The 25,482-nt window shown below is 46.0% G+C and overlaps 1 long non-coding RNA gene across 2 annotated transcripts; it reads left to right on the forward strand.

Annotated features, from left to right (window-relative positions):
- On the forward strand, nt 1–25,139 carry LOC142775687 (uncharacterized). 2 transcript variants are annotated; one of them, XR_012886920.1, is made up of 2 exons: nt 1–345; nt 24,274–25,139. It is a non-coding gene; the product is annotated as an uncharacterized LOC142775687 (long non-coding RNA). The 2 variants fall into 2 exon arrangements; XR_012886921.1 differs by lacking the exon at nt 1–345 and adding an exon at nt 9,650–9,904.
- Nucleotides 25,140–25,482: the final 343 nt, after the last annotated feature.

The raw sequence follows: 25,482 nt of genomic DNA on the forward strand, positions 1-25,482 counted from the left end.
CACGAAAAAGGCAGATTGGCGTATAGCCAGGAGTGGGGACGGGAAGCGTTGGCTGTCTCCACTCTCTGACTATGCCAATTGCAGACCTGCAGAACAAAAAGAAATAAAAAAAAAAACGCCGGAATCGGATAGCCGTGTCCCGCGGCAAATCTCTGCGACGTGCCTGTTGCGTAGCGAGCGCGGAGCTCAGGTAACGGTGCGCGGTAACAGTCGCCGCCGAAAGGTGAGCCGTCTGCAGCCTCCCTATCGTTGCATCAGTGAAGTTCCTTCAGCCCCGTTGCGACGAGAGGTGTCGATTGTTGGATGTCGCACACGGCCTGACTGTTCCGTCTGCTTCATGATGAGGTAGGCTCGGATTCCCGCGCCGCGATACAATGTAGCTCTTTCTTCGTCACCTCGCGGCGCCACGCGACCAGCTTCCATTTACACTTGGCGGCGATCTTTGCCTCGGCTATGCACAGAACACGATCGGCCGTCGCTGTTGCATGCAGCCTGCGCCGGTGCAAGCAATGGCTGGCAGAAACGGAGCCGACACACGTTGGCTGCTTGATGTACGAAGTTATTTTCGAGGGCTAGCCGCGGGTTAACGTTACGTCGTTATACGGGTGTTCGAGCTGGCGAAATGGACACTGGCTTTATTCTCGATTCGTTTTTGCTATATACAGGCCGTCGATGGTGGCATGGCACCGACTAAAAAAAAAAGACATTATGAAGGACGACGCTTTTATCTAAACACGCACATACTCACCGCTTTTTTTTTTTTTTTCGCTGAGTGAGTTTTTGCGTTTTTTTTTTCTACAGAGCACGCCATTGGGAAAACTTTATTGACTAAACCCATCGTTTTCCCCGTCAGTATTCGGCATGATGTGCGCGCTGACAAAGAAACGCACAATATCCAACTCGCAGTAATTTCACTTCCCTGTTCCTTTGCATCTGACCGTGCAGTTTATCGTCGAACATGGTTCTTATTTGGCTGCGCACTAACCAGACAGGCTATTTCTTTATTTACTAGTAAATGGGATGAATGAGGGGTGAGCGGGGTGTGCTTTCGGTTAGTAGAAACTGTTCTGCAGGGGGAGCTATTTTTGCGGGGTCCAATTCGTGGACATGTCTCGTTCACTGGAGCGCGTTCAGATACGCAAAAAAAAACGGTGAGTCGTGACGTCATGGCACGCTTGACCACGTCTGCACACTGAACCCACCAGCACATTCCCAGCGTAAAAAGAAACTAAGTGGATGACATGTAGATTAACAGGACTCTTAAACAAACTTGAAAAGTCTAAACATGCGTATGGAGGTGTTAAGATGTTCGAACAACGATGCAGAGAATGCGTACAGACCTTTCAGGGGCGTCAGGTGGGCGGCCGCGTTAAGCCTAATTCAGGGGCTAACGTGACTATAGTCTATGCACGGCCTCAGAAATGTGCGTCTAAAAGCGGATCTCTAGGGTGGCAGCGTTCGTTGTGGCATAACCACCGAAATTGCGGGCGCGCGGCGAACGACGCCGCGCGCCCGCAATCTCGGAGGCCATGGTTGTGCCGAAACGCATTCCATCTTTCTCATTTGTGTCGAGAGTTGTGAAGGCTGCGTGGCGTCAAAATGACGCTGCGAAAGAAAGACCGGAAACAGGCAGCGCGCTCCAGCCAATCATGATTGATTGATATGTGGGGTTTATCGTCCCGAAACCACCATGATTATGAGAGACGCCGTAGGGCACGGAAGATCCGGAAATTCGACCACCTGGGTTTTTTTTAACATGCACCCAAATCTAAGCCCGTGCGCCTACAGCATTTTCACTCCAGCCAATCAGGGGAGGCCGAATTGGACATGTCCACGAATTGGACACCGCGAGAATAGTTCCCCTGTATTCTCTCTTGGGCCTCGTTAATGACCAGATGCATAACAAAGAGTCATTGAGGGTTTGTTTCGTCATGCTGACATGTAAATAATGTGGCGTTCATCATTCCATGTTCTCTGTATCTGTTGCCTTAATTTTCGGTTGGCTGCTTTCTATTCTATACAATAAATGAAATTTAAATAAAATAAATAGAACAATACGTTTTTAAATAAATAAATGAATAAAAAGAATACAACGAGTATAAGAATATTCTGCTGTCGGTCAGTGCTGCTAAACTTTAAAATCAAATTTAGCATGAATAGATGCATACATTACTAATATCCACGTATAAATTTCCACTGAATAGATAATATCAGTAAGGAATTCAGCATTGTTCGGGAACTACAGTCAGTTCCTCTTCTCTGCCTGCTTTTGCTTGGGCCGATACCGAAGGCAGAACACAGTCGGCAGAAGGGACAGCATTGTGGTACGGTGCCACCATGTCGAGGGGAAGTATCGTGCACTGTACCGGTGGTGGTGCTGATTGGTATACGGTGCGCTGTACCGGTAGTATTGGCGGTGCTATCAATGGTGCTGCATTGGTGTGTTACACTGGTGTATTAGCGGTGGTGCCTTGTGTATCTCCTCACCCCCGCTACGGTGGTCTAGTAGCTGAGGTGTACTTGGTTGCTGACCCACAGGTCACGGGATCGAATCCCGGCTGCGGCGGCTGCGTTTCCGATGGAGGCGGAAATGTTGAAGGCCCTTGTGCTCAGATTTGGGTGCATGCTAAATTTAGAACCCCAGGTGATCGAAATTTCCGGAGCCCTCCCCTACGGCGTCTCTCATAATCACATGGTGTTTTTGGGACGTCAGACCCCACATATAACCATCATCATCATAATGGGTTATCTCCACTACTACTGACGTTGTTTGTGTGAGTACCAAAGTCCTGAAGCCTGTACTAAACCAGTACAAATTTAATGCATTTGAGTGATTCGTTTCATATTCTTTAACATATGTATCCGATATACATATGCTTACCGTGATTCGACCGACACAGTTTTCCTGAGGAAATAACGTCTTGGAATTTGTAATCAGGTGCTCTCTTATCTACAGTCCGCTGGAAGAATAATGACGTACTAGCGTGGTTTTGGGAACGTAAGATACGGTTGAATTGTTTTCCTTATTTCTTGACCGCCGTATGCACCGTTTCGCATAGCGAACACAAAGAGTCATAGGCTTCGCTGAGACGACCATCAAGAGATCCGACCACATCGTTAAGTATACGCAGCCATCAGCGTAATGCCAACTTTAGACGAAACGCTAGGAAGCAGGTCATTAATATTAATTCCTTTTTCGGGCATCTGTACTCCTACCCACCCCTACCCCTTGCTCCGTGTAATAGCATACGTGGCTCCTAGGCTACTGAAATAAAGATAACATGTAGATGCATCGCGGACCCCTGTGGCATACCGCGCACAGCGTGTGCAAAACAAAAAAAAAGGAGGGGGGGGGGGGTGTTGCGACAGCATGAAACAATTAGCGAGGGACACAGGAACGGATAAAAAAGGGAAATAATTGGTGATCTAAATAAATGTTAAAAAAGAAGCCAAAGTGTTGAAGGCACTTACCACACCCACTGATAATCTATCTATCTATCTATCTATCTATCTATCTATCTATCTATCTATCTATCTATCTATCTATTTATCTATCTATCTATCTATCTATCTATCTATCCTCATACATAGTCATGCCATGGTCGCGGTCATTGCATTAACTATTCTATTCCGTTGTTGGAAAGCACTCTTTTTTATAGTGTGTTTAAATAGAGCACATAGCCCTGGATTAGATTGTTTCAAGTGCAGTGGCTTTTAAGCAGGCATGAACATTATGAACATTATGGCATGCCTTAATGTTCACGAACACAACAATGCAGTGTGTTTCACTGACGCTACTTTCAGCGCTTCTGCGTATTGTGCCAAGTATTGTATTGGCATGGCGTGAGAAATGCAGCCTTTCAATGTTAATTCATGGAGGTTTATGACATTGCTTCGTTTTGAGTATAAGAAAGAAATGACTGCTGCAGGATTTCGCAAATCAAGATGCTCAGGTACTCACATCAGCTACGCTAAGTCAATGAATGCGAAGGTTATTTTATTTTCGGCAGTGACAAAGGTAAAATATTATCTTGAAATGTTTGCGCAGGAACACAGGGACAGAACACAAAGGCGTCTGTTTGGGTTCTCTTCTGTGCCTCGTGTGCATGCACAAAGATTTCAAGATGGATAAGCTCCAACTAGGCCGAATTGCAGTTTTTCTTCAGTAAAGTATTACTTTTACCTCGAGAGTTGAGGTGCGGGACCATAGCATCGGGATCAGATACACCGTCTAACATGGCACTCTGCGAAGCCATGTAATTCTTTTCTGAACCAGAATTGGTTGACATCACTTCGTTCGTACGCTAGCACTTGTTTGCTTCGTTATCTGTCTCCTTGTTTTGCAACTGATTTTAATACTGTGCCAGCTGTATTGCTACGTTTTTTTTGTATCCATGTGCATGTGCGTAAAAATGTTGAAATTTTTCATTTTTGTAGTACTTGTCATGCTCCGTCTAAGCGCCCATTTGTTGCTTTCCAACACTTTTCTAACTTTTTAAGACGCTTTTATAATATAACCAACTCGCTAGATTTTGCTGGGTGATGGGTTAACGACAGCTGGGAGGTGGTATTGCGAAAGGAACGATGGCTTCATGGAAAAGAACGTTGCGAATGAATGCTGGAACGTCCACCAGCAATGGGGTTTGAGCGTATATAATGCTGAATGTTACCTCCGCCACTCATGCACAGAAGGGACCACTATTTGGTGATGCACGTCACTTAAATCGCATAACGTTTATAGCGATGACACGTGCCATAGCTCAGTTGACCGTCTAGGCTCCATGGTTTCTTCATCGCATTACGACCGTTAGGCAAAGATGGGAGAAAGATAACGACAGCAGCTTCGGGAAACGAATGGTTGGTGGAAGCAAAACCAAGCGAGAAGCAAGACCAAACGCACGGGGCATGCCCTCAATTGTCTATCTTTTTATTCTAGCGCGTTATTTTCTTAATACCACATCAATAAGGCAGGCTGTAAACGTGCATGCTTTATGTTATTGCTGGTAGTGGGTTTGCTTGTTTACATTATTTCGTTGTAAGTACTTGTGCATATTGCTTGCGCTGACTGTATAGTAGCCGTATGTTATCGCTTTGGTAACTTTGCGAGTGCCATAGTTGGTCTGGCTCTGTAGCATTCAACGGAGAGATCACGGATAAACAATGACGCAGAGAGAAGACATCACGTACCAAGCGCAGTGTGCCGGCTCATGCCTTTCGTTTCGGCATGTGTCCTTGTTGCGGCGTTTGAACGCGAGTTTCTTTGTGTCGCATGTTTACTTGCAATGCCTCGTTATCTGCAGCAGTGGAACCAGCGTGGTGACGATGTGTAAAAGACGTGGTATTATGTCCTGAAGGTGTGCCGGTTCGAAACTTTTCTCGTCGTTGCGCAGTAGCTATACGCTGCTCGACTGCTGACCCGTAGGTCATGGGTTCGATTCCGGCCATGGCGACCACATTTATATATAGGCGAAATGCTAAAGGCCCGTGCACTGTGCAATCGTCAGTGTACGTAAATGTATAGTGGCTAGAAGTACTATAGTAAAGACACTATAGTATAGAACCATACTATACTAGACACTATAGTACTATACTAGACACTATAGTATAGGCACTATAGTAAAAGAACACCAGATGGCTGAAATTACCGGAGACCTTCAGTACGGCGCGCAATCATGTCGTGGTTCTGGCAGCATAAACCTTTGCAAATTATTATTATCAACACTTTGTCGCATCCTGTGGCCCGCGTCGTTCCTCGCAGGCCGGTGGTCGTCACCTCCTGACGACCTACCTACGGTCGGCCAATGGCGTCGACGATGCAGTGGCGCAGAGGCCTATACACATCGGCTCGAGTGGGACTGTCTTCCTCGGCTCCCGGCGGGTGCCTTGACAGCGATTTTGTTTGTGTGGAATCGGGCGCATTGGGACAAGGGGCGTCGGTGGCTCGGCTATCGATCCCCGCGCGCTCCAGGCTGAAGCGGCGGTGGCGCCGACTGCTGCAGCGCTGGAACTCGGGAAGCTGCGTCCCCATGGAGGAGAAGCTTCCCAAACGCCGCTCGAGTCGCGATCTGCCCGCCCCAGGGACCCGCCGGGAAATTGGCCGACGCCCGTCCAGCACGGGGCCCGCGGGGCTCCCTCGCCGCGCGCTCTCCTCTCGTCACCCCTGCGTTCTCGCGGCCGACAAATCGGCGTCCAGCCGCTCGTGCGAGGACTCGGCGCTGTCGGAGTGTCCTTGCTGCGCCTCATCAGTTTTCTTCGCTTCTTTCCGTCTCTCTGGGCTGCTTCGGCCCTCTGCAGCAACGGCGGCTTTGATTTAAGAAGCAGCGCGCCCAGAGCGTATGTTCGCGGGTCGTTCGGGATAAATCGTCTGCACTGTCACGAGTAATGTTTTTGTCTTATCGGAGGTTTTGGCTGATATTAATGCTAGCGGTTACAAATATTGCGCTACGAGTGCTGTTGGACGTCGAAAAAGTCTATGGTGGCCCTTACGCGGCTAACAACCAGAATAATTTGCGGACCATGCAATCAAGCTTTACTAAGTTTATTATTATTTTATTCTTTTTCTCATCACGCCTTAAATAGCCGTATCTGTGCTATCCGTCTTCTTGACAAAGATACGTACCGCACACTCCCACCGAATCCCTTCTTCAGACATTAGAATCTGAATTTCTTATTTATCGGCTGGTTTGGACTCCTGTTATCACTAGGCGCAGTGAGACACCCAACGTAAAGAAGATTTTGGGATTCAACTTGAAAGGTCAGATAGGCGAGCGCTCTCGCATTACGTCCTCCTTTGTGATCATGTGACTGATTTAGATTTCAAACGGCGCTGAGAGCCGTTTACAGTCTATTGGCTGCTTCACAAAAGCGATGACCTTTCACCAACAGACGCCGGCGCAAAAAACTGACGCTTGGAAGCTCAGAACTCCGTAATGAAAGTATTTAATGAATCAGTTCGCCGAGATTAAGCATTGTATATATGTAGTCTCTCGGTCATGGGACATTATTAATAAGCGCCTATTCAAACCTGGGTAGCGCTGAACAAGAAACACCGCCATTTTCGTACTGAAAACAATGCCTGAAATCAATTTTAGGAGGAAGGTACAAGCACTAAATTTAGGAGAAGATGGACGACAGAAGTAATGAGAAGACATCCAGTACTGGAGTAGTGGAGTAATGGTAAGGAATGTCGCTTGACCCACCGTGTGGAGAAGCGTGGTTGGCTTTTGCAACATTCCATGCTGGACGCCTTGTCCCTTTAGTGCGGAGAGTGACAACAAGCAGCCTTTCTTTTTAGAATGCTATACATAGATAGGACGCGCGCGACCACATCCAGCTGCAGAAAGCGCTAAATTTCTGCCGGATTAAAACAGCGTCCCCCCTCCGCCCCCCTTCATGCTTCCACTCGCACACAGAACGTACGATGCGTGGTGCGACCTAATGACCCGAGGATTTTGTGCAGAACCTCACAGCGACGACGAAAATGCGCCTGGGATAGTTGCGAGAATTCTATCACAATATTAAGCACCGGAATTCGTGGTTTGGTGTACTTAAATAAACATTTTCTTTTTTTTCCTAACTAATTCAGCGGCGACTAATGAAACCCTTTGTGTATCCCTGGGAATAAGTATACGCTTCAGGTTCTGATGATGGCACAGTGTAGAAATAAGCAAGGTGCCCGTGGCGCCAGCCTATTGTCTCTGTCGCTGTTTTGTGCCGACATTGACAGGAAGTGTGGTCGCTGCGAGGCCTTCATCTACCAAGATGGTATTTCGTCAAACCCCGTGACAATATCACCTACAAAACACTGTATCAGAGTGCATGCATACGCTTGCATATTAATGAGTAGGACGCAGTGCCGTCCCCTCGTGTGCCTTTCTGTACACTGCGAGAAAAGCGGGAGCAATAAAATAAAACAAAATAAGCAAATAAGAGAACTAAAGCCGCGTTTCGTATACGTATTGAATACGTATACGAAATACGTATGAATACGTATTGTACGACTCTGGTGTATGGCGAGCATTGGCACCGTGTATCAAGGGAAACAAAAAAATGTCCCTTTTGCGGTGTTTCCAAATCGTGTGTAGTACTCATGTAATGCCGATATCAGGGGATGGGTCCCAAAAGACTTCCGCGTATTTAAGTGTGGGTCTGAACGCAGTAGCGTATAGCTGATCATGACCAATGCTCCTGAATTTCCGAAATTCTTGCAGGCGACGAAAAACGCGGAGGCAATGTGGCGCTCGTCACTTGACGAACAGGGTGACCTACTTTATGAATGTCAAGGAAATATGCTGCCTCAGCAAACAGTGCGTATACCAACATGATCATCAAATACCCATACGGCGCTTTTACGCCGCGGAAGCCTGTTCTTCCAACACATTAATTCAAATTTATAATCTAAAAGGCTGCCCGTTATAAGTAGAAAAATTAGAATTAAGAAAAACAAAATAGCAATAAATTTAAACTCGCAAGTGACAAAAAAAATGGCGCAATAAAGAGCCCTTACAAAGAAGGACAAGGAGGAAAAGGTTAGCAAGTTCTCATGCCGGCTGGCTCCCCTGTGCTGGGGAAAGGGTAAGGGGATTGAAAGATAACAGAAAAGATATCTTACAAAAGAAGAAAAAAAGAGAGAAGAAATCAATACAATAAACTACACTGCTTTAGGTATATGTCCCTAAGAACAGTTGTCCGCAAGAAACGTGCCAACGCTCTCAGAGCCTCTTTGCTGAAGACGGTCTTGGCCAGCGTCCTCAGGCCCTTTCCTCCGACATTGGGTGATTGTTGAGTCCAACTAACACTCTTCAAAGTTCTTTTCTTGGTTCACTGTAGCGAGGATACTTGCAAAGAACACGGGTGATTATCTCTTGAAAGTCACAGCCATTGCATGTTGGGTTGCATGATAACCACTCCAATCCTAAATACTCGGCAGGAGAATAGGGCTATGGGCTATCAGCGCAAGTCCACCGATACTTCGAATAAGGTGACACGAAGGGCATAAACAGCGTGATCTTTGAGACGATGTTTATTCTCTGACACATCTAATGACTCAGTGCTTATGTGCTTCAGCAGTTCATGCAAAAAAAAAGTGACAGAACAACAAACAAATAAACTTGCGTTTTTCGAACTTCGGACATAATTGAACCATGTGGCTATACGTCCACTCTGAAAACAGTACCGAAAACCAAATGGGTTTTTACAAAAGTATTTCAGCAGAGGAACTTAATTGTAGAACATCGAACGTGCTTTATGTTCACGAAATTTCTGAATGCCTGCGTATACGTCTTTGAATACACGCATACTTCTAAATACAGCATATTCTGGATGCATAAAAGAAGTGATGGCAGGAACTATCTACAGGGATATTCGCGGCTGATGCGAATCGTTTCTGAATAGCACGAAGACGCAAACGTAATGATCCAACTTGTTTGCGAGACCCGATGACGTGTGGCGCCCCCGACTTCTACTGAACCACTGCACAGTGCGAGGCGGGCGACGCGACTCAGCCTCACGCCGACCGCATTCTCTCTGGTGCAATAAACCGCGACTCTAGACGCTACGTCATCCCAGCTGCACTTGCTATGTCTTTTTTTTTTCCTACGTGCCTCCCGACGCCGCACGTAATCGCACAACCCCGTTTTAACGATAAATCGTTGCGTCGGTGCAACTGCACTTTTGAATCTGTTTTTTTTTTTAAACGATTACCCGTGCGTACAATTTAAATTCATTTATGGTTATAATGGTTAAAGTACTCGACTGTTGAGCGCTGGGTCTTCGGTTCAACACGTGGTTCTTTATTCTATGACGTGCTCCTGCCAAGCCGAGATGTGTCACGAGCTGTTCGTTCTGTTCGACGCCGATCGAGTCATGCAGGAACAGTATTTTTTTAGTGCAGTTGTGAGTATGTGTAAGTATCGGCAACGAAGCTGCTTCGCAGTTCAAGATTTCACAGATGTTGCGTTTATGATCCTGTAACGAGGGCGCTGAAGTCAATACCTTTCGCGCTTTATGTAGAGAAGTGCACATTCTTATTATGTATGCATGGGTTCCCAGACCGACTAAAAAGCTGCATAGCGAAATGATGCGTGGAAAATACGACGGTCGGTCGTCACGCGCAGCTGTCTGTGGTAGTTCAGAATGCTAGCGTATTATGCATCCGGGCTCGTCCTGGGGGAAAAAAAATTAAAAAAAAAACCTGCGTGGCTAGAACCTCGTTTGCATGACGTGAATTGCGGGCGGCTCTGGACGTCCTAAACTTCATTCGCAACGCCGTGGTTGGGAATGGAGTTTAAGACGGCCCAGTGTTTGTTAAGTTGATTGGTAGGTCCGCCGGATATACTGGCGCGGTGAATTCTTTCACCGCGGCTATATTCAGTTTTACTTCTTTTGCCCCCTTTATTCTTCGGCGACGGCACGGGCCGAGTTATACGCGCGCACATACATTTGCCCGTCGGTATAGCCGCGTAGCAGCATCCGGCAGCCGCCAGACGCTATACGAAATATAAGAAGTAAAGCCGAGTAGGTGGCAAGCAAGACGTGAGGGGTGGAACCAGCGCGCATTCTGCAGCTGTGGTACAGCTGTCTGTCGAAATTGCTCCACGCGCTGTGAACGATACGCATACATTCTGACGGATCAATGGAAAGAATAAAATGCGCGAAGGACGCCGGTTTATTTTTGGTCGCGTTTGTTCAACGACAGCGTAAAGTTGAAATTGGCCGACTTGTGTCCTCGAACACGTTCAGAAAGCAAAAGAAAGGGATGCGCGGCCCCGTACAGTGTGGCGGGAGTGATTACGAAAGCGCGTCTGGCTCCTCGTGTTGCGTGGCACGACTTCGCTCCGGTTACCCAGCGCCTGGCGAGCGTTAAATCGCCGCGAGATTGGTCGCGGACGCCAAATGGAAGCTAACAAAGACTGAGCGCGTGCCAGTCTCGTATTGCGTGTTTGCGCCGGCGTGTCTTGTTTCGCGCATGGTGCGCCCTGTCGAGCGGCGCTTAATGACGATCCGCGAACAGCGAATGCCTTATGACGTCACGGCGTTCCTTCACCTCTCCTCGCGGATCCGTCTCGTTAGTGTGCGCCAGCTTAACCTCGCCCAGTCTCCTGTCTGTAGCAACGCTTTCGCGCCGAGGAAAGCGAATTAACCGCTCTACTTTTTTTTACTGATACTTTCCGCGCGTCTCGCACGTTCTTCTCTGTCTCTTTCTTCTAGGCACAAGAGCAAAATCACGCTGGCACGGAAGGAAACGCCGTACTTTCGCTGAGCGTCGTCTCCTTATAACGCCGGCTTAACGCTGACGGTAACTGACAGCGGGGCCAATATACCCTCAAGCCAGTTTAAGCAATAATAAAGCTTACTTTCTATTTAGGTGTAGGGAAGTGTTAATAACGAGGGATTATATACTTCGAATGGTTTGATTAATTGATTGATCGACTGATTGATTGATATGTGAGGGTTTAACATCCCAAAACCACCACAAGATTATGATAGACGCCGTAGTGGAAGGCTCCGAAAATTTTGACCACTAGGAGTTCGTTAACGTGCACTCATATCTGAGCACACTGGCCTACAGCATTTTCTCCTCCGTCGAAAATGCAGCCGCCGCAGACCTCCACTACTGTGTCTCTCATAAACATATGGCGGTTTTTGGGACGTTATATCAATCAATCAATAGGTATTCCTTGGACACTGTATTTCAGCTAAACAAAAGACAAAAAAAAACAAGAAAAGAAACATGCGCACGCTCATCCAGCTCGTTTTGTCGACCTTCTGCAAGTTTCCATCTAGCGATGAATTGATTGTGCGCACCGTATACAGTAGTGCATATTTCACGCTTCTGAGATGTCACAGCTTGTGGAGTGTGCTCCCGAACGCAACACTAAAGCGCGCATATACGTTAGAGATTCCATGTTCTCGTGCTAACAACCTCCTTATAAGTGCGTACTTTAACGACAAATAGTATACTTTTTCGTAAGTCGCACGTCGCACTTTTCCGTACGACGCACTCTCTAGACACTATAAGAACAAAACGAGATAACGATGAAAACCCTTGTAGGTGGGCTTTAACAGCATGTCACTCATATAGGCTATGGATGTTGCAAGAACGATCTGCGTCATAGTAGAGGCATCTACGCAGCACGCGAAGCCCCGGTGGCCTCTGTGTCTCTCATGCATGCCGTTAAGCATTACGTTATCTCAATGCTGTGTGATCTCTCACGAATTCGCATGCACCTGCGGTGACCTTTGCGACTTGCGTATTGCATGCACGAGTAGTCATTCATCACCCATCGCTCCCGACGCCCGTTTTAGAAAAGAAAGAAGACAGACAGACTGCGATAACGAGTTGTATGTAGCATGCAACGTCTTCTTTTTTATTTTCTTAGAGTTGGTACTGATATTTTAGGATGCTTCGAGTTGAAGTAAATATTTTTACTCTTAAAAAAAAGTTGTAGTATTATTAACTTCGGTTTAGTAACTGCATGCTTGTGACATGAGTTACTAACTGGTTAGTAAGTGAAGTTAGTAACGGGGAGGTTAGTAATCATTACTACCTCCACCGTTGCTAACGCAGCTAGTAACGGTTACTAACGTAAGTAGTAACCGTTACTAATAAAAATGTAGTAGCCACGACTATTTTCCATAACGAATCACGTTTTTTTATAACGGTCCAATTCGCGAGCATTAACATTCCGATATATCACTAATTACGCACATGATGTCATAAATGAGAATAACGCACATACGCAAGTCTACGTGACACGTAAAGTTCCTAAGTGGTTCCAGGAGTATTCACAGCCCTACCTTTGAGGAGTGCAACGGGTGCCGGTGGGCGGATATGCTTTAGGATAGATAATTTACGTTATGCGCTTTTATTTATAGGGCGTACAAGATTATCGAGCATACAAGGTAACGTAGCGTAGGACTTTTAATCAAGCATACAAAGAAAAACAGTATTTTGTGTTTGTTTTGCGTAATAACACCTCAACATGGCCTTATATACAAGACCCAAGACGGGGTACTAAGCTTGCACATATCACCTCAACGAACTTGAACGCATTCCCGTGCCAGTAAATAGGTTGTTAGGCACCCGTAATGATAACCTCTACGGTTTGTTCAAGAAGTTCGTTAAACAGGTGCATGGCGAAAAGTTTGTAACCGTCTGCGCCAGCGGTAGTAACCGTTGCAACCTTCAAGAGTCTGCTAACGTAGGTAGTAAAAAGGCCATAAAAAGTTAGTAATGGCCCAAGGAAGTTATAGTAGCAGCGGCTGTTACTAACGATTTGGTCGTGGTTGTACAAGCTTTTTCACTTACTTTTTTTTAAGAGTGTATAGGTTAAGCTCGGCCCAGCAATCATTTGGGTAACGCTAACGAACGAGTAACTCTACTCCCCGACTGATTTGCTCGATGAAGACGCTGAACTTAACAGTCTGCTCACGTCCACTGCGTGACTGCGTAACACCCAATTTGTCCAGCCTGGGTGCGTGACATTAGTAGCAATGCCAAGAAATGACCTAAAATAAACTCTTGGTCGGTTTAGTAAAGTTGAGAGAGGAGGCATGCATGTCGACAATGCAGTGCCGCACGAGGATGAACATTTGCTCAAGAAACGCACCTCGGAAAACATGCGTCCAAACCGGCCTTCATCGGGAAATACGATGCCGAGTGCCAGGTTCCTAAATAATATCATGTTTTCTTGCGGACAGGCTGTTTGCGGCATGCGCGAGATGACGGCCGATGGAGTATGATGCCACTGTTTTTTAACTGTGCTCTTTTTGTGCTCAGGAATCGTCTAAGAAATGAGGACGACAGTATTTGTTTGACAAGAATTAACTTATATAGTCAAGGCTCCGTGTGCAGCACATCTGACGAGAGCATGCGTTTAGTTGGTTGATTTTCTGTGGCGTGGTGGTTTCACCGATTGATTAAAAATGAGTGACTAATTTTGTACACATACAATTCAGGAGTACACTAACCACCATGTCCCGTTTTGCCGTGATGGCATGCGCATTCTGACCGGTGCTGGACGTACAATCAGCTTCACAAAACAGAGTAAAGAAACAAAGAAATGGGCATTATTATCTATGCAGGGTATACTCTCATAAGTGTTGCTTTTGGACGCTAAACACCGCAAATCAATGAAATCACAGTGCTCAGATCATTATTAGAGAGAACTCTCTATTTCAAGGCAGACAGCAGGTTTGCCAGAGCAATATAGTCTATCTATTCTCTAAGACAGGTGGACTGGATAAGAAAAATGTAGAAAAGTTTGGTAAAAAGAAGCATGGAAAGCAGAAAACATTGCTTAACGTTTTGATTTAATCGTTGGCTTGTTCACCAGTGAATATCTGGGTCCAACTTGTACTGGTCATGTCATTGCTCACATTTAATACGATGCGTACGGCTTTTTGTCAACAGCACATCTTCTTCAGGCCTTCGCCTCATGTGTCGTCCGGCTGTGTGGTGCGCTATATGCATGCATAAATTGCTTCGGACACTACAAACTTTTATTTCGTGAGTTTGAATGTTCTTTACAAGCCTCAAGAGGTTCTAATGCACGGCATAACCCCTTTAGAAATTTCTGAACAAGCTATAGCGGGCTCAGTCATCACAGTTTACTTATAGCCCGGGGCCGTTCCCGTTCAGCAAAAATGTCTATACACTACACTCTTAAAAAAAAGGCTCTAGTACTCGCTAACTTTGGGGTAGTAATAGTTTGTCACATATGTTACAACCCTGGTAATAAGTGCAGTTAGTAACGGCGAGGTTGAAAACAGTTACTACATTTGCCGTTACTAACAGCTTTAATAACTGTTATGTATACTACCATAGTCGTTACTAACCATAGGTAGTAACTTTAGAAATTTTAAGAAAAAGAAAAGTAGTAAGCGATTTTACCGTGCTCGCTTCGCCACATTATTTCGCCATTGTTATTATTGGTTAAATAATGTCTCATCGCTGCACAACTTGAGGTAATCTTGCGTGGTATGTCGTGAATGCGAAGAGTACATAGCCGTGACAAGTACACTACACAAGTGTACTAAGTAAACGACTCACGCAGTTTATATAGCCCCTACTTTAAAATGCATGTCAGGCACAGATGAGCACTTGTGTTAAAGGATGAAATACTAAAAATGCGAGCCCACCTATATTCATAAAGGAAGGTCCGGTTCCCCCCCCCCCATACGCCCCCCTTCCCATATAAGTTTCTGTCGTAGTCCAGTACTTTCTTTGTGTGTGCCGACTAGTGCGAAACTTGTTGGCAAGTGCAACATCACTAGTGAAAAGTGATACGCAAGAAGTACACGTTAATCATAACAGCGAAGCAATCGACATCACAAAAAATACCCATACCCCTTATACAGGCTTCAATCCAAGTCTCTGTAGCAGCATCCTTAAACAAACCGAAGCATCTGCGATAGTTTGGGCAAAAAAAAAAAAAAAGACTGCGTAGTTGAAACAATATCAACTGGCACATTGCCCTTCCGCGGTGGTCTAGTGGCTATAGGTACTCGGCTGCTGATCCGCAGGTCACGGGATCGAATCCTTGCTGCGGCGGCTGCATTTCCGATGGAGGCGGAATTGATGTAGGCCCATGTGCTCAGATTTGGGTGCACGTTAAAGAACCCCAGGTGGTCGAAATTTCCGGAGCCCTCCACTACGGCGTCTCTCATAATCATATGGTGGTTTCGGGAAGTTAAACCCCACATGTCAATCAACTGGCACATTTCGGTCCGGACTTCCGAAGCTTTTCCGTATGCGAGTGTTCTTTGCCACTAAACATTCGCCTTTTCTTATAAGGTATATATGGCTTGGCTGGATTTTTCTGTTACAAACAATTTCAGCGTAAGACGTTTCTTCGGATAAGGGTCCGTGTATAATCAGCCGAAGCGCGGTCCGAGCTCGCGACGAGTTTCCTGCCGCAAGCACCGAATGACCCAGCCCACCAAGCACGCACCAAGCAGTCGAATGTCACTAATCAGAAAAGCGATTTTTCACGTATTAGTAAAGTACAATTTCACAATCCCGAAAACAGAACTCTTACCGCAATACGGCGCTTTGTAAGCGAGAAGACACGCGCAAAAAAAAAAAAGTGCAGTGGAGACGCCACTTTCAGATTCCCGCACCAAGCACCATGATGTCATAAATTTTGAAGACGTCTACTGGGTCCTACGTAGCTTCTAAGCGATAAAAATGAGAAACATAGTTATTTGTAGGTGCCGTGATCTAGTATACGAAGTTTCAGAAAATTTTATCCGGCCAATTACATGTAAATACGAAAAAAATAGATTATAAAATTTGCGATGTCAACGCGAAGATATCGGCGTGAAATTCAAAAAATGAAACTTGAACATTTATGTTTTCCGCTGATAATGAACTTATGATCGTGAACTAATGGCATTAAAGTTCTCAGAATGCGGTTCGACAGTATAAGCCAAGTCATTATTGTGCTTTAGTGTCCCTTTAAGACAAGCCATACAGAGTACAGCTGTGGCAAGTTTACTGCGTATAATAGTAATAATGATTCCCGGTGACGTGCCAAAACTCTGATTATGAGACACAGCAGTGGTGGGCTTCACAACTTTCGGCCATCTGGGGTTCCTCAGCATGCGCTGACATCGTACAGTGCACGGATTTATAGCATTGAGCCCCCATAGAAACACGATCGCCACGGCTGGGATGTATCCCGGGACCAAGCACCGTGTTGCACCGAACTGAGGCCGCTTATTATGGTAATATGAAAATATAGAGAAACATTAAGCAAACGAAATAAAACACGTGGAGGTTTGCTTATTCACCAACCCACGCCAGATGACGAGAGTAATGGTTGCAGGAACGGCAAATTTATAACTTATTAAAAGATTGTGCAGGTTTACGTGCCGGATTGACATGATAATGAGGCACGCCGTAGTGGAGGACTCAGAATTAAATTTAACTGCCTTTCTTTAAGGAGCATATAAATCAAAGTACTTTAGTGTTGTTGCATTCTACTCTCATTTAAAGAGGTTAAATTTGGCGGCAACTTATCAGCCCAACATCTTAGCCGCTAAGGCCCCACGTTGAGGTGTTCCATACTTACTATTCCATCCTATTAATTCTTGCAAGGTTTCCCCAGACATTCAGCAACGATAACTTTCATGCATTATTTTCGTCTATTCTTGAACAGCTTCTTAAAGGTGCATGGAAGAAGGTTTGTCATAGCTTTAAAGTTCGGTTCATACACAAAGGCACCATCGTTTGCTGTGTTTTTGTTTGTTTGTTTGGAATAAATTATACTGCTATCCTTTCTCGAAATATATGCATGAAGGACTCTCTTGTACACTTGCACGCGGTGAAGCGGATGCGCACAAGATGAAATAGTGAGCCTTAGAGTAACTTATGAGGGAGTTCCTCAAATGTGCATCTTCTTTCTTGTTTGAAAGAAAAAAAGTTTCACTCTCTGACCCGCGTTAATGATATTTTGCTCCGTTTAATTAATGCATGGTGTATCTCTTTCGGCGACTGAGCTTAGCTTAGCGAGGAGCGACTAATGAATTGCCGCCAAGCGTCACGGCTATATGGAACATAATCCTCACTCCCGAGACAATTCGTAATTTTTTTTTTTGTCTTTCTTCCGCTCGCGAACAGCGACAACGAGGAGCGCTGCATGCGTGGAAGCTCGGGGCTTCGTGGAGTCTTATCGCGCCATTCCGCTTGCAGCGCAAGAACACAATCGTTTAGCAACCTATAGAAGTCATCTTTAAGAAAGAAAAAAAAAAGAAATGAACCACCAGCAGAAAGTTTACCCCAATATAGTGCCACAACTAAACAGCACAGTGAACCTACGAGAAACCAGGAAGGAAGTTAGCAAGCTATTTATTGTGTGTCTGATTTTTTTTTTACTTTTTTGCCATTGGCTGTCCACATTTGCTGACGCTATGCCAGTTTCAAGATTGACCTAAATTTGTTCTTTTGGACAAAAAAGGAAAAAAAGCACAGCATATCCATGGAGTGAATGATGATGAGTGGAGCGAAGCGTCCATCAGCCCGTCCCTGCTTCCGTCCGTCCGTTCGTTCCTGCGTCCGTGCGTCCACGCGACCATCCGTGCGTCCATCTATGCGTCCGTCCGTCCATCTATACGTACGTCCACGCGTCCGTCCATCTACCCGATCGTCTTTCAGCCTGTCCGTCCGTCCGTGCGTCCATCTAATGAACATTATAAGTATTGCCATCTTCCATCTCGCATCCCGGAGGCTACAAACGACAACGACGGAGGATGGACAGACCCACACCCTAAGGAGCTTCGTGCCTAAAAAACAAACTTGGAGTACGCTTGAGCTTCCACTGAAGAGTAAAACGCAATAGTGTAGTCAGGCACCACTCGCATCACCTTCTCAATCGCCAGCTTCGGTTCACTTCCCGGTGGGCGCTTCAACCATGCCGCGAGGAAAATAACGTCTGTGTGCGTGAGATTGGCGCCGCTTCGAACTATGCTAGAATGCCTACTGGAAGTACAGTCGCGAACTGCCCACTACGCACATAGTCCTTCCTTTCGCGAATCGGCGAACTACCCATCTGAGAGGCAACGCGCGCTTCTGAGCGGCTGCACGTGACGCTGTTGTTGTTGATGATGATCAATTACGACTGAATGCTTTGTAATAGGTATGAATTTAAGACAATGAATCGTAGTGCACTTCACACGTTTTGACGTGTGGTGCGATTTTACGCTTCTGTCATGCAAAAATAGCGCGTGCGTGAAGGAGACTACTCGCACTACATTAAATTCTTATGAGGTCTTTTTCGGAAGCAGTTTCCAGCACTGGCGTGGCTAATGAGAAAAAAAAACAAGAAAAGAAATAACAGGGGGGCGCAGGGGTGAGGTAAACACCTGATTACAACGCAGAAGGCCTGGTTTTGATTCCCACTTGAATCCAATAACTGTATTAGCTATCTTATTTGCACCTGTCTCAATTTTTTTTTTTTTTGCTCACAACAAACGACGCCGACACCTAAACCAATGTCGTAATTTCTAGTAAACGAGCACTTTTAAGGCAGTCTTGCTAATATGGCTTCACAGAATTTGGTAAGTACGTCTGCGGGGGTCGAATACATAACATGTTTCGTTCTTATGTCACGGTTGCGTGTTTGTCCATTTCGAACGAAAATATCTGGCAACACCGGGTCAATGGCCCGAATATACAACGATCTTAATTTGATAGCGCTCTTCGAGACTGAATGGTCGTTCTCACTAACAGTACTGTCAGTGTCTTGATTGGCCGAAATATACCATTCCAGCGGAAGACACCTTACTGAATACGCTCCCAGAAACTTAACGAACCCGAATAAAATCCGACTCCAGAACTAAGTTGACCTACTTGGCAATATTGATGCTGCCAAGGTGCCCGTGCGCGTTTCTTCATGCTCGCTCCCATTTAGGCAGTCTTACCCACTACAAATACCTTCAAATCCAATAAGTGATCCATCGAGGCTTATTGCATTAGGCAATACAGCATCGAAAATTGCGACTGTATATCGCAGTTACCTACTTGGGCCGACAGCGCTTATCGAACGTCCTTTCACCTTTACGCATGACGACGATTCGAATTAGGTACTTCCATTTTCAGATGCGACTTACGTGCATTATGCACACATCGTGTGTCCTCGGCTTTGACACAAAATATACGCCAGAACAGATGCATACAAGTAGCGAAGCCTATCGATCAAGAGCGTGCGAACCCCTTTATCAGAACGGTCGTCCACTCCGCAAATACTATTGACATAGCGCACTCTGGTCTAATGTACCGAAACGACGACCACGCAGACGCTGCACGTGTGACGCGCACAATATAAGTGAGCGTACGGTAATGAACCCTGATCTACTTATAGAACGCTGCAGCCTTTCAGCTCTTCGAGCTCCAACCTGCGCCGTGTTGTCTTTACGTAACAGCGTGCGTTCTTTTCTCGGGCTCTGCCCTCCGTCCGGCGCTTACGCGTCGTCGTCAAGAGGTCGTTGGCTCGAGCTTCAGAATCGAGAGGGCGCCGGGGAGGAGACGAGCCTCAATACCCTCCCCAAGACACCCTGGCCAGATCAAGCGCGCGCTTTCGTCCACTGCTCTCCGCGAAAGAAAAATCGGCTATCGCAGACGAACGTCGCTGAGGCGCACGTAATATCTGCACCCGCAGTGGAACAAATCGAAAGTGTCAGCCGGCGGGCTTGTTCGTTGTTTCTTAGCGATAGTATTTGCGCCTTTCATATAAGCCGTAAGCGGCTTATATGAAAGCGGGTTTGGCTGTTATTGTGCGCGAAATTACTCTCGTAGGGTTCAATGAAACTCGTATTTAAAGGGCAACGAAGGAGGTCGATAGAGAAAGAAAGTGAAGCCCGGCGAGGCGGCACCGTTAAACAGAGTCGGCTGCGGGAGAACCGCATGACGCAAACACGATCGGCGGGCGCTGAAAACGAGAGCTTCTCGGAAGAGCGACGGATTGGCGAATCGCTGTCGCCTATCGTTGCAAGAACGTCGGTCGCACGCTTGCCAGGTGTGACGACACCGAGAGTTAAAGATGCCACGTGCCGCAATGCTACGACTTCGGCTACCTCGTGTCACCTTCACTGGGTCAATGTCATTTATCTTCAGCTGCTCTGAGCGTGTCTATTGAAGCACACTTTGGCAGATGCGGTTACCCCATGACCGCGATGTCGCATCAAGCTCCAAGCTGCACGGTAGCAAAGAAAGGCGCGTAGCTCATTCATTATGAGGCACGCAGTAGAAAGGAGGGGGGAAGGGGAGGGTGGAGCACCAGAAAAACGTTTTCGCGACCACGAAAAAATCGGTTGTTTTGGGGTAGTACAGGAAAGATTCTTTTTCATGCTACAGATGAGCTTCCACACTACAGCCCGCCAGCTCGTCAGCTGGGCTGCCCTCGACCCGGCCCGTGGCTGAAGAGATTGAGCCTGTACAGAACACCTGTTCGTCGATACTCCAACACTACAGATTGGAGCCCCGAGTGTACCCTCCACTACACCCAAAACTGACAAACGAAGAGACTGTGTTATTCAGCCGCCTGTAAGCCAGCACAAATACAAAGGGAACACTAATGCACCGCTTGTTACCCACGAAATGTAGCTACATGTACCCGCTCTGCAGCGCACCCGACACCCTGGAACACTTGCTCCTTGAATGCGAGTGGTATGCAATCCTCAATATGCAACCGGAGACGGCTGGAAAAGAAGCAGGTGGAATGAATTAAGACCGCCTCCTCGAAACGTGAGGGGCGAAGCTTGCCCTCGAGGACCTGGAAGACCAGCGACAACTCGTCGACAGGGTCAAGAGGGCCGTCGACGCCAGAGCGTTCCTGTATTCTACAGGGAGCCCTCCCACCTCAGGGCAACACCGGACGTTGTTTGGGACACCATTTCGAGAATAAACATCTATTAGGGGCGAAGCTTTTTGAGGTCGAGGCTTGTCCATTTGCGGCGTTGGCATTCGTCGTCACCGCCGATGACGCTGAGGACGATGAAGAACATCCATGTTCCAGACCGCGTGTTCTCTTTTTGCTACCACGGCACAGCACACGCAAGGTATACCCACTATACGTCATGACGATGATGATTAAGCAGCCACTATGTCATTCATCATTTCGTTGGCTAGCGAGGTACTCGCTACACATAAGAAAGGCATTATGTGTACTTTGTGCTGTGTCTGATCAGTGATGATCATGAAAAACAAGCGCGTTCAAAACAAAACATTCTTTTTTGCCACAGATGAGAACTAGCGTTAACTCAAAGCTGCAGCGGCATGGGAACGTCGGCAAGTCGATCCAGGCTAGTGACTTGAACGTAGATATCATGAACAGCGACTTCTTTGTGGCACATGTGACATCGCAATTTCCTTTTAGATGTATTTCGTATAACTACGAACAACGAACAACTACCAGGGGGACGTGTACATCAATTGTCTTTGCGAACTTTAGCTATACATCCAATCCAAGATCCCTTGGCCCTTCATTTCACTGCTCATAATTCAGTGTCAATAAAAAAAAATGAAGTCCGCACCTCCATACCATAGATAACCACTAAAAGAAAATTGCATATACTGTACCCACGTGTTGTTACGCATTTGCATGTTTCACCGGGCAATGTACGGGGAATTCACGCTTACCCAAATGATCCCCTGGAGCTTCGCCCACTCATCATCATTCACTTCGTGGATATGGTGTAATCTTCTTTTAACTCTCTTACTCCCTGGCACAAAAACTGATTGATGCTATTGCGTAGGTAATCAAATGATGGAAGAAAAGTTGTTCTTTCTAACAGTGTTAGTTTGAAACAACAGATTTATTTTTAATAGGATAAATAAACTATACAAATAAAGAAAACAGTAGCAAGAAGTAAACTTTCATAAAGGTATCAATACTATTCTGCACAAAGTAAACAGATAAAAATGCAATACGCGTTTTCAATACAAGGCCCTATTGAAGTAGTACTGCCAATATGACCTCTCTAAGTACAAATAAAAAACTTACACACGTAAAAAATATAATCCCTAGCATCTATAATGCCACCACATGAAATAGTTTCTCGATCCTGTGAAACGAAGGTTTGCTGCATATATTTCGCATGAAATATTATTTCTTTTTTGCTCAACTTTCCTCGTAGCAGTCCTGGTTGTTTTTCTATTTCTTGTGGTTGGTGCTATGGAGACCCTGTGGCGCCTTCCTGCGTATACCTTAGTAGGAATGGTGTGCCATCTTTTGGAATCTGCCAAAACCCATAATTTGTGTCTTCAGTTGACCACTTTGTCTATCATGTACGGCCGTATACAAAACTGGCTCTTTCATTTCACCATTTTCTCGTCCACGAAAAGGTTTCGACATGGCTGAAAAAATAGCGCGAATGAATCATCCATGTGTTGCAGTCAAGACAAGTGGTGAGACTTCTCGTGTGATGCGATGACAGTCTTCTCTAAATAAGAGAAACTCAAGAAGGCAAGTAATCGCTTAAAACTTCTCTGTAGCATCCCTAATGCTGGAAGCAGAGGATAGTTATAGTGCGAGAACAGAACGACGACAAAGAGACAAAAAAGAGACGAGCGCTCGTCTCTTTCTTGTCTCTCTCTCTCTCTCTCTCTCTGTCTATATATATATATATATATATATATATATATATATATATATATATATATATATATATATATATATATATATATATATATATATATATATATATACATATATATATATATGTGTGTGTGTGTGTGTGTGTGTGTGTGTGTGTGTGGGTGTGTGTGTGGGTGTGTGTGTGTGTGTGTGTGTGTGTGTGTGTGTGTGTGTGTGTGTGTGTGTGTGTGTGTGTGTGTGTGTGTCGATGATTCTCAAGTCCATCACAAGTCTGATGAATTTGTGCACCTCTATAGAGCCTGTTTCCATAACTGTGTGTTAGTTTTTCAAAAATATGCATCCACGCATACTTATTCGTCTTGCTTCAAATCCTTATGCGATGAAAAACGAGATGAAAAAGCCACCAGGTGGCGCTCCGGAGTGTCATGTCAAGGTCCACACCATGCCATTTTCGCGGAGAAAACTCCGCTATTTCTTCCGCCGGCACAAAATACTCCCGCCTGAACGAAGTTGACACCGCGTAGATAAGAACTGTGACCTTCGGTACATAATAGATGCGTTTACATCAACACGCGACTGCGATGAAACGTCTCGAGAGGAGAGCGAAACTGGCCGGCAGTTAGCTGCTGATATTGCGGGGTAGTTTAAAGCACTATCATCGTCCGTACTGAAATATATGAGGAATCTAAGTCGCTTCCGGGTCTGTGTTACAACCATCATTAAGAGATTTTCGCTCAAGTTTATCGTAATCCATTGAAATTCGCTGTTTTCGGGGAGCACCCACCAGCAATGTCGACGCGACAACCGAAGCCATGAGCGCTCGCTCGCCAGCTTCGAAGGAGCTCTCCTCATGGCAGAAAAAAGAAACTCAATAGTGAACTGATGAACTACTTCTTCATTTACATTTTGGATAGAATGAGCTGTTGCTCGCTCAGAGAGCGCCAAATTTTGAACTCGATGTCATCGTTCGCAGACCAACGATGGGAATTGGCGTGGTCACGAAAGTGTTCATTTCGGTGACCAATGGTTCTTAAACGTACAGAAAAAGCTAAGTACTACACTGGTAGTTTTTTTTTTTTAAACTGCGAGAGCTGTATATGCTATTATGACCGTCATCATTATTGAAGTTCTTTCAGCGTTTGTGAACTGGACGAAAATATTTCTACTTTTTCCACAGGATGTGCCGTCAAGACGGGCTCACTTCCTTTCAGCAAAACGTGAACAAGGGGTCCCAGGACCGGTTCGGCGTTGAGAAGACGCACGAGCAAGGAAAGGCCATTGTGAACTCGACTCCATGGAAGGGTTTCCGGCAAAACAAAGAAGCGACTGGGCCATTTTAGAGTTCACCATGGATTTCAAGAGACCGAAACAAGCGTGGTATTTTTAGTTTGGACTGAAAGCTAAAATCCAAACCGGTTGTTGCTGCACCTTGCGAGGAGAAGCGGAGCTCGTTCGAAGAGAAGCGAAGTGCCGGAAATTTGCAGTTGAGCAGTAACGTCTAGCAAACAACGAGAAATTAGTCGACCACTCCTCATTCCCCCTCTCTTCATAGCATCGACTAAATGGAGTGGCATGTTTCACGATAAGCTGGCAGGCCACTAGATTGTCCTTCCCGAACGCAGTCAGGCAAGTTTGACATGTGTACCGGGAGCTGGTCTTTCGAACCTCCCCCAACTGCTAGAAGAGTTCTTGTAAACCAAGACCATCTAAGATCATCGGACGTGCGCAAAATCTTGGTGACGTGGGCAAAACGTTGGTGCAGTGCGTTTGGTGACCATATTTGGGCATCGTTTAGACTGTGCGCTCTCCACGTGCATTGTGTTGTGTCTTTCCCCCCCTTCGTGGGTGGAGCACCCAGACCATCGAGAGCCGGATTGGCTGAAGCCGCGGACAATGCGCCCAGGGTTGGGAACGCAGCGCTATATAAGCAGAATACCTTTTGTATATTTTCTGTTCTAGAGTTCTTGAGTTCTATTGCATACTTGGTCACCTACTTTCAAATTCTCAGCTACCAACCATGTAAATAAATTGTTCTTGTCCTTACGAGCGCCTCATCTGATTTGTGGACGATGGGTCCTAGGACAAGGAACCGCTACCAGAATGAGACCCGCGGGTCCCGGAATCGCAACAATGGCTAAGAGAAACAAAAAACTGTCTGGCAGCGACATCACGAGCAGTCTCGATTGGCTGCGCTATCAGTTACGTCATTCTCAGCGTCGTACCTAAGCATGCATGCCATTAGCTCCGTTGTGAGTGTCGTCCATCCCGTCGCAGCCGGGGCGTCGAGCCAATGCCACCTAGAAAAATTTTATCAGGCCTGCTCACTGCTGCTATGATGTCACTCGTTTAGCACGAGTGAGTGCACATACGGGAGGTTGTGAATCAA

The sequence above is a fragment of the Rhipicephalus microplus genome, chromosome X (genome assembly GCF_043290135.1).
Source record: "Rhipicephalus microplus isolate Deutch F79 chromosome X, USDA_Rmic, whole genome shotgun sequence".
Taxonomy (NCBI): domain Eukaryota; kingdom Metazoa; phylum Arthropoda; class Arachnida; order Ixodida; family Ixodidae; genus Rhipicephalus; species Rhipicephalus microplus.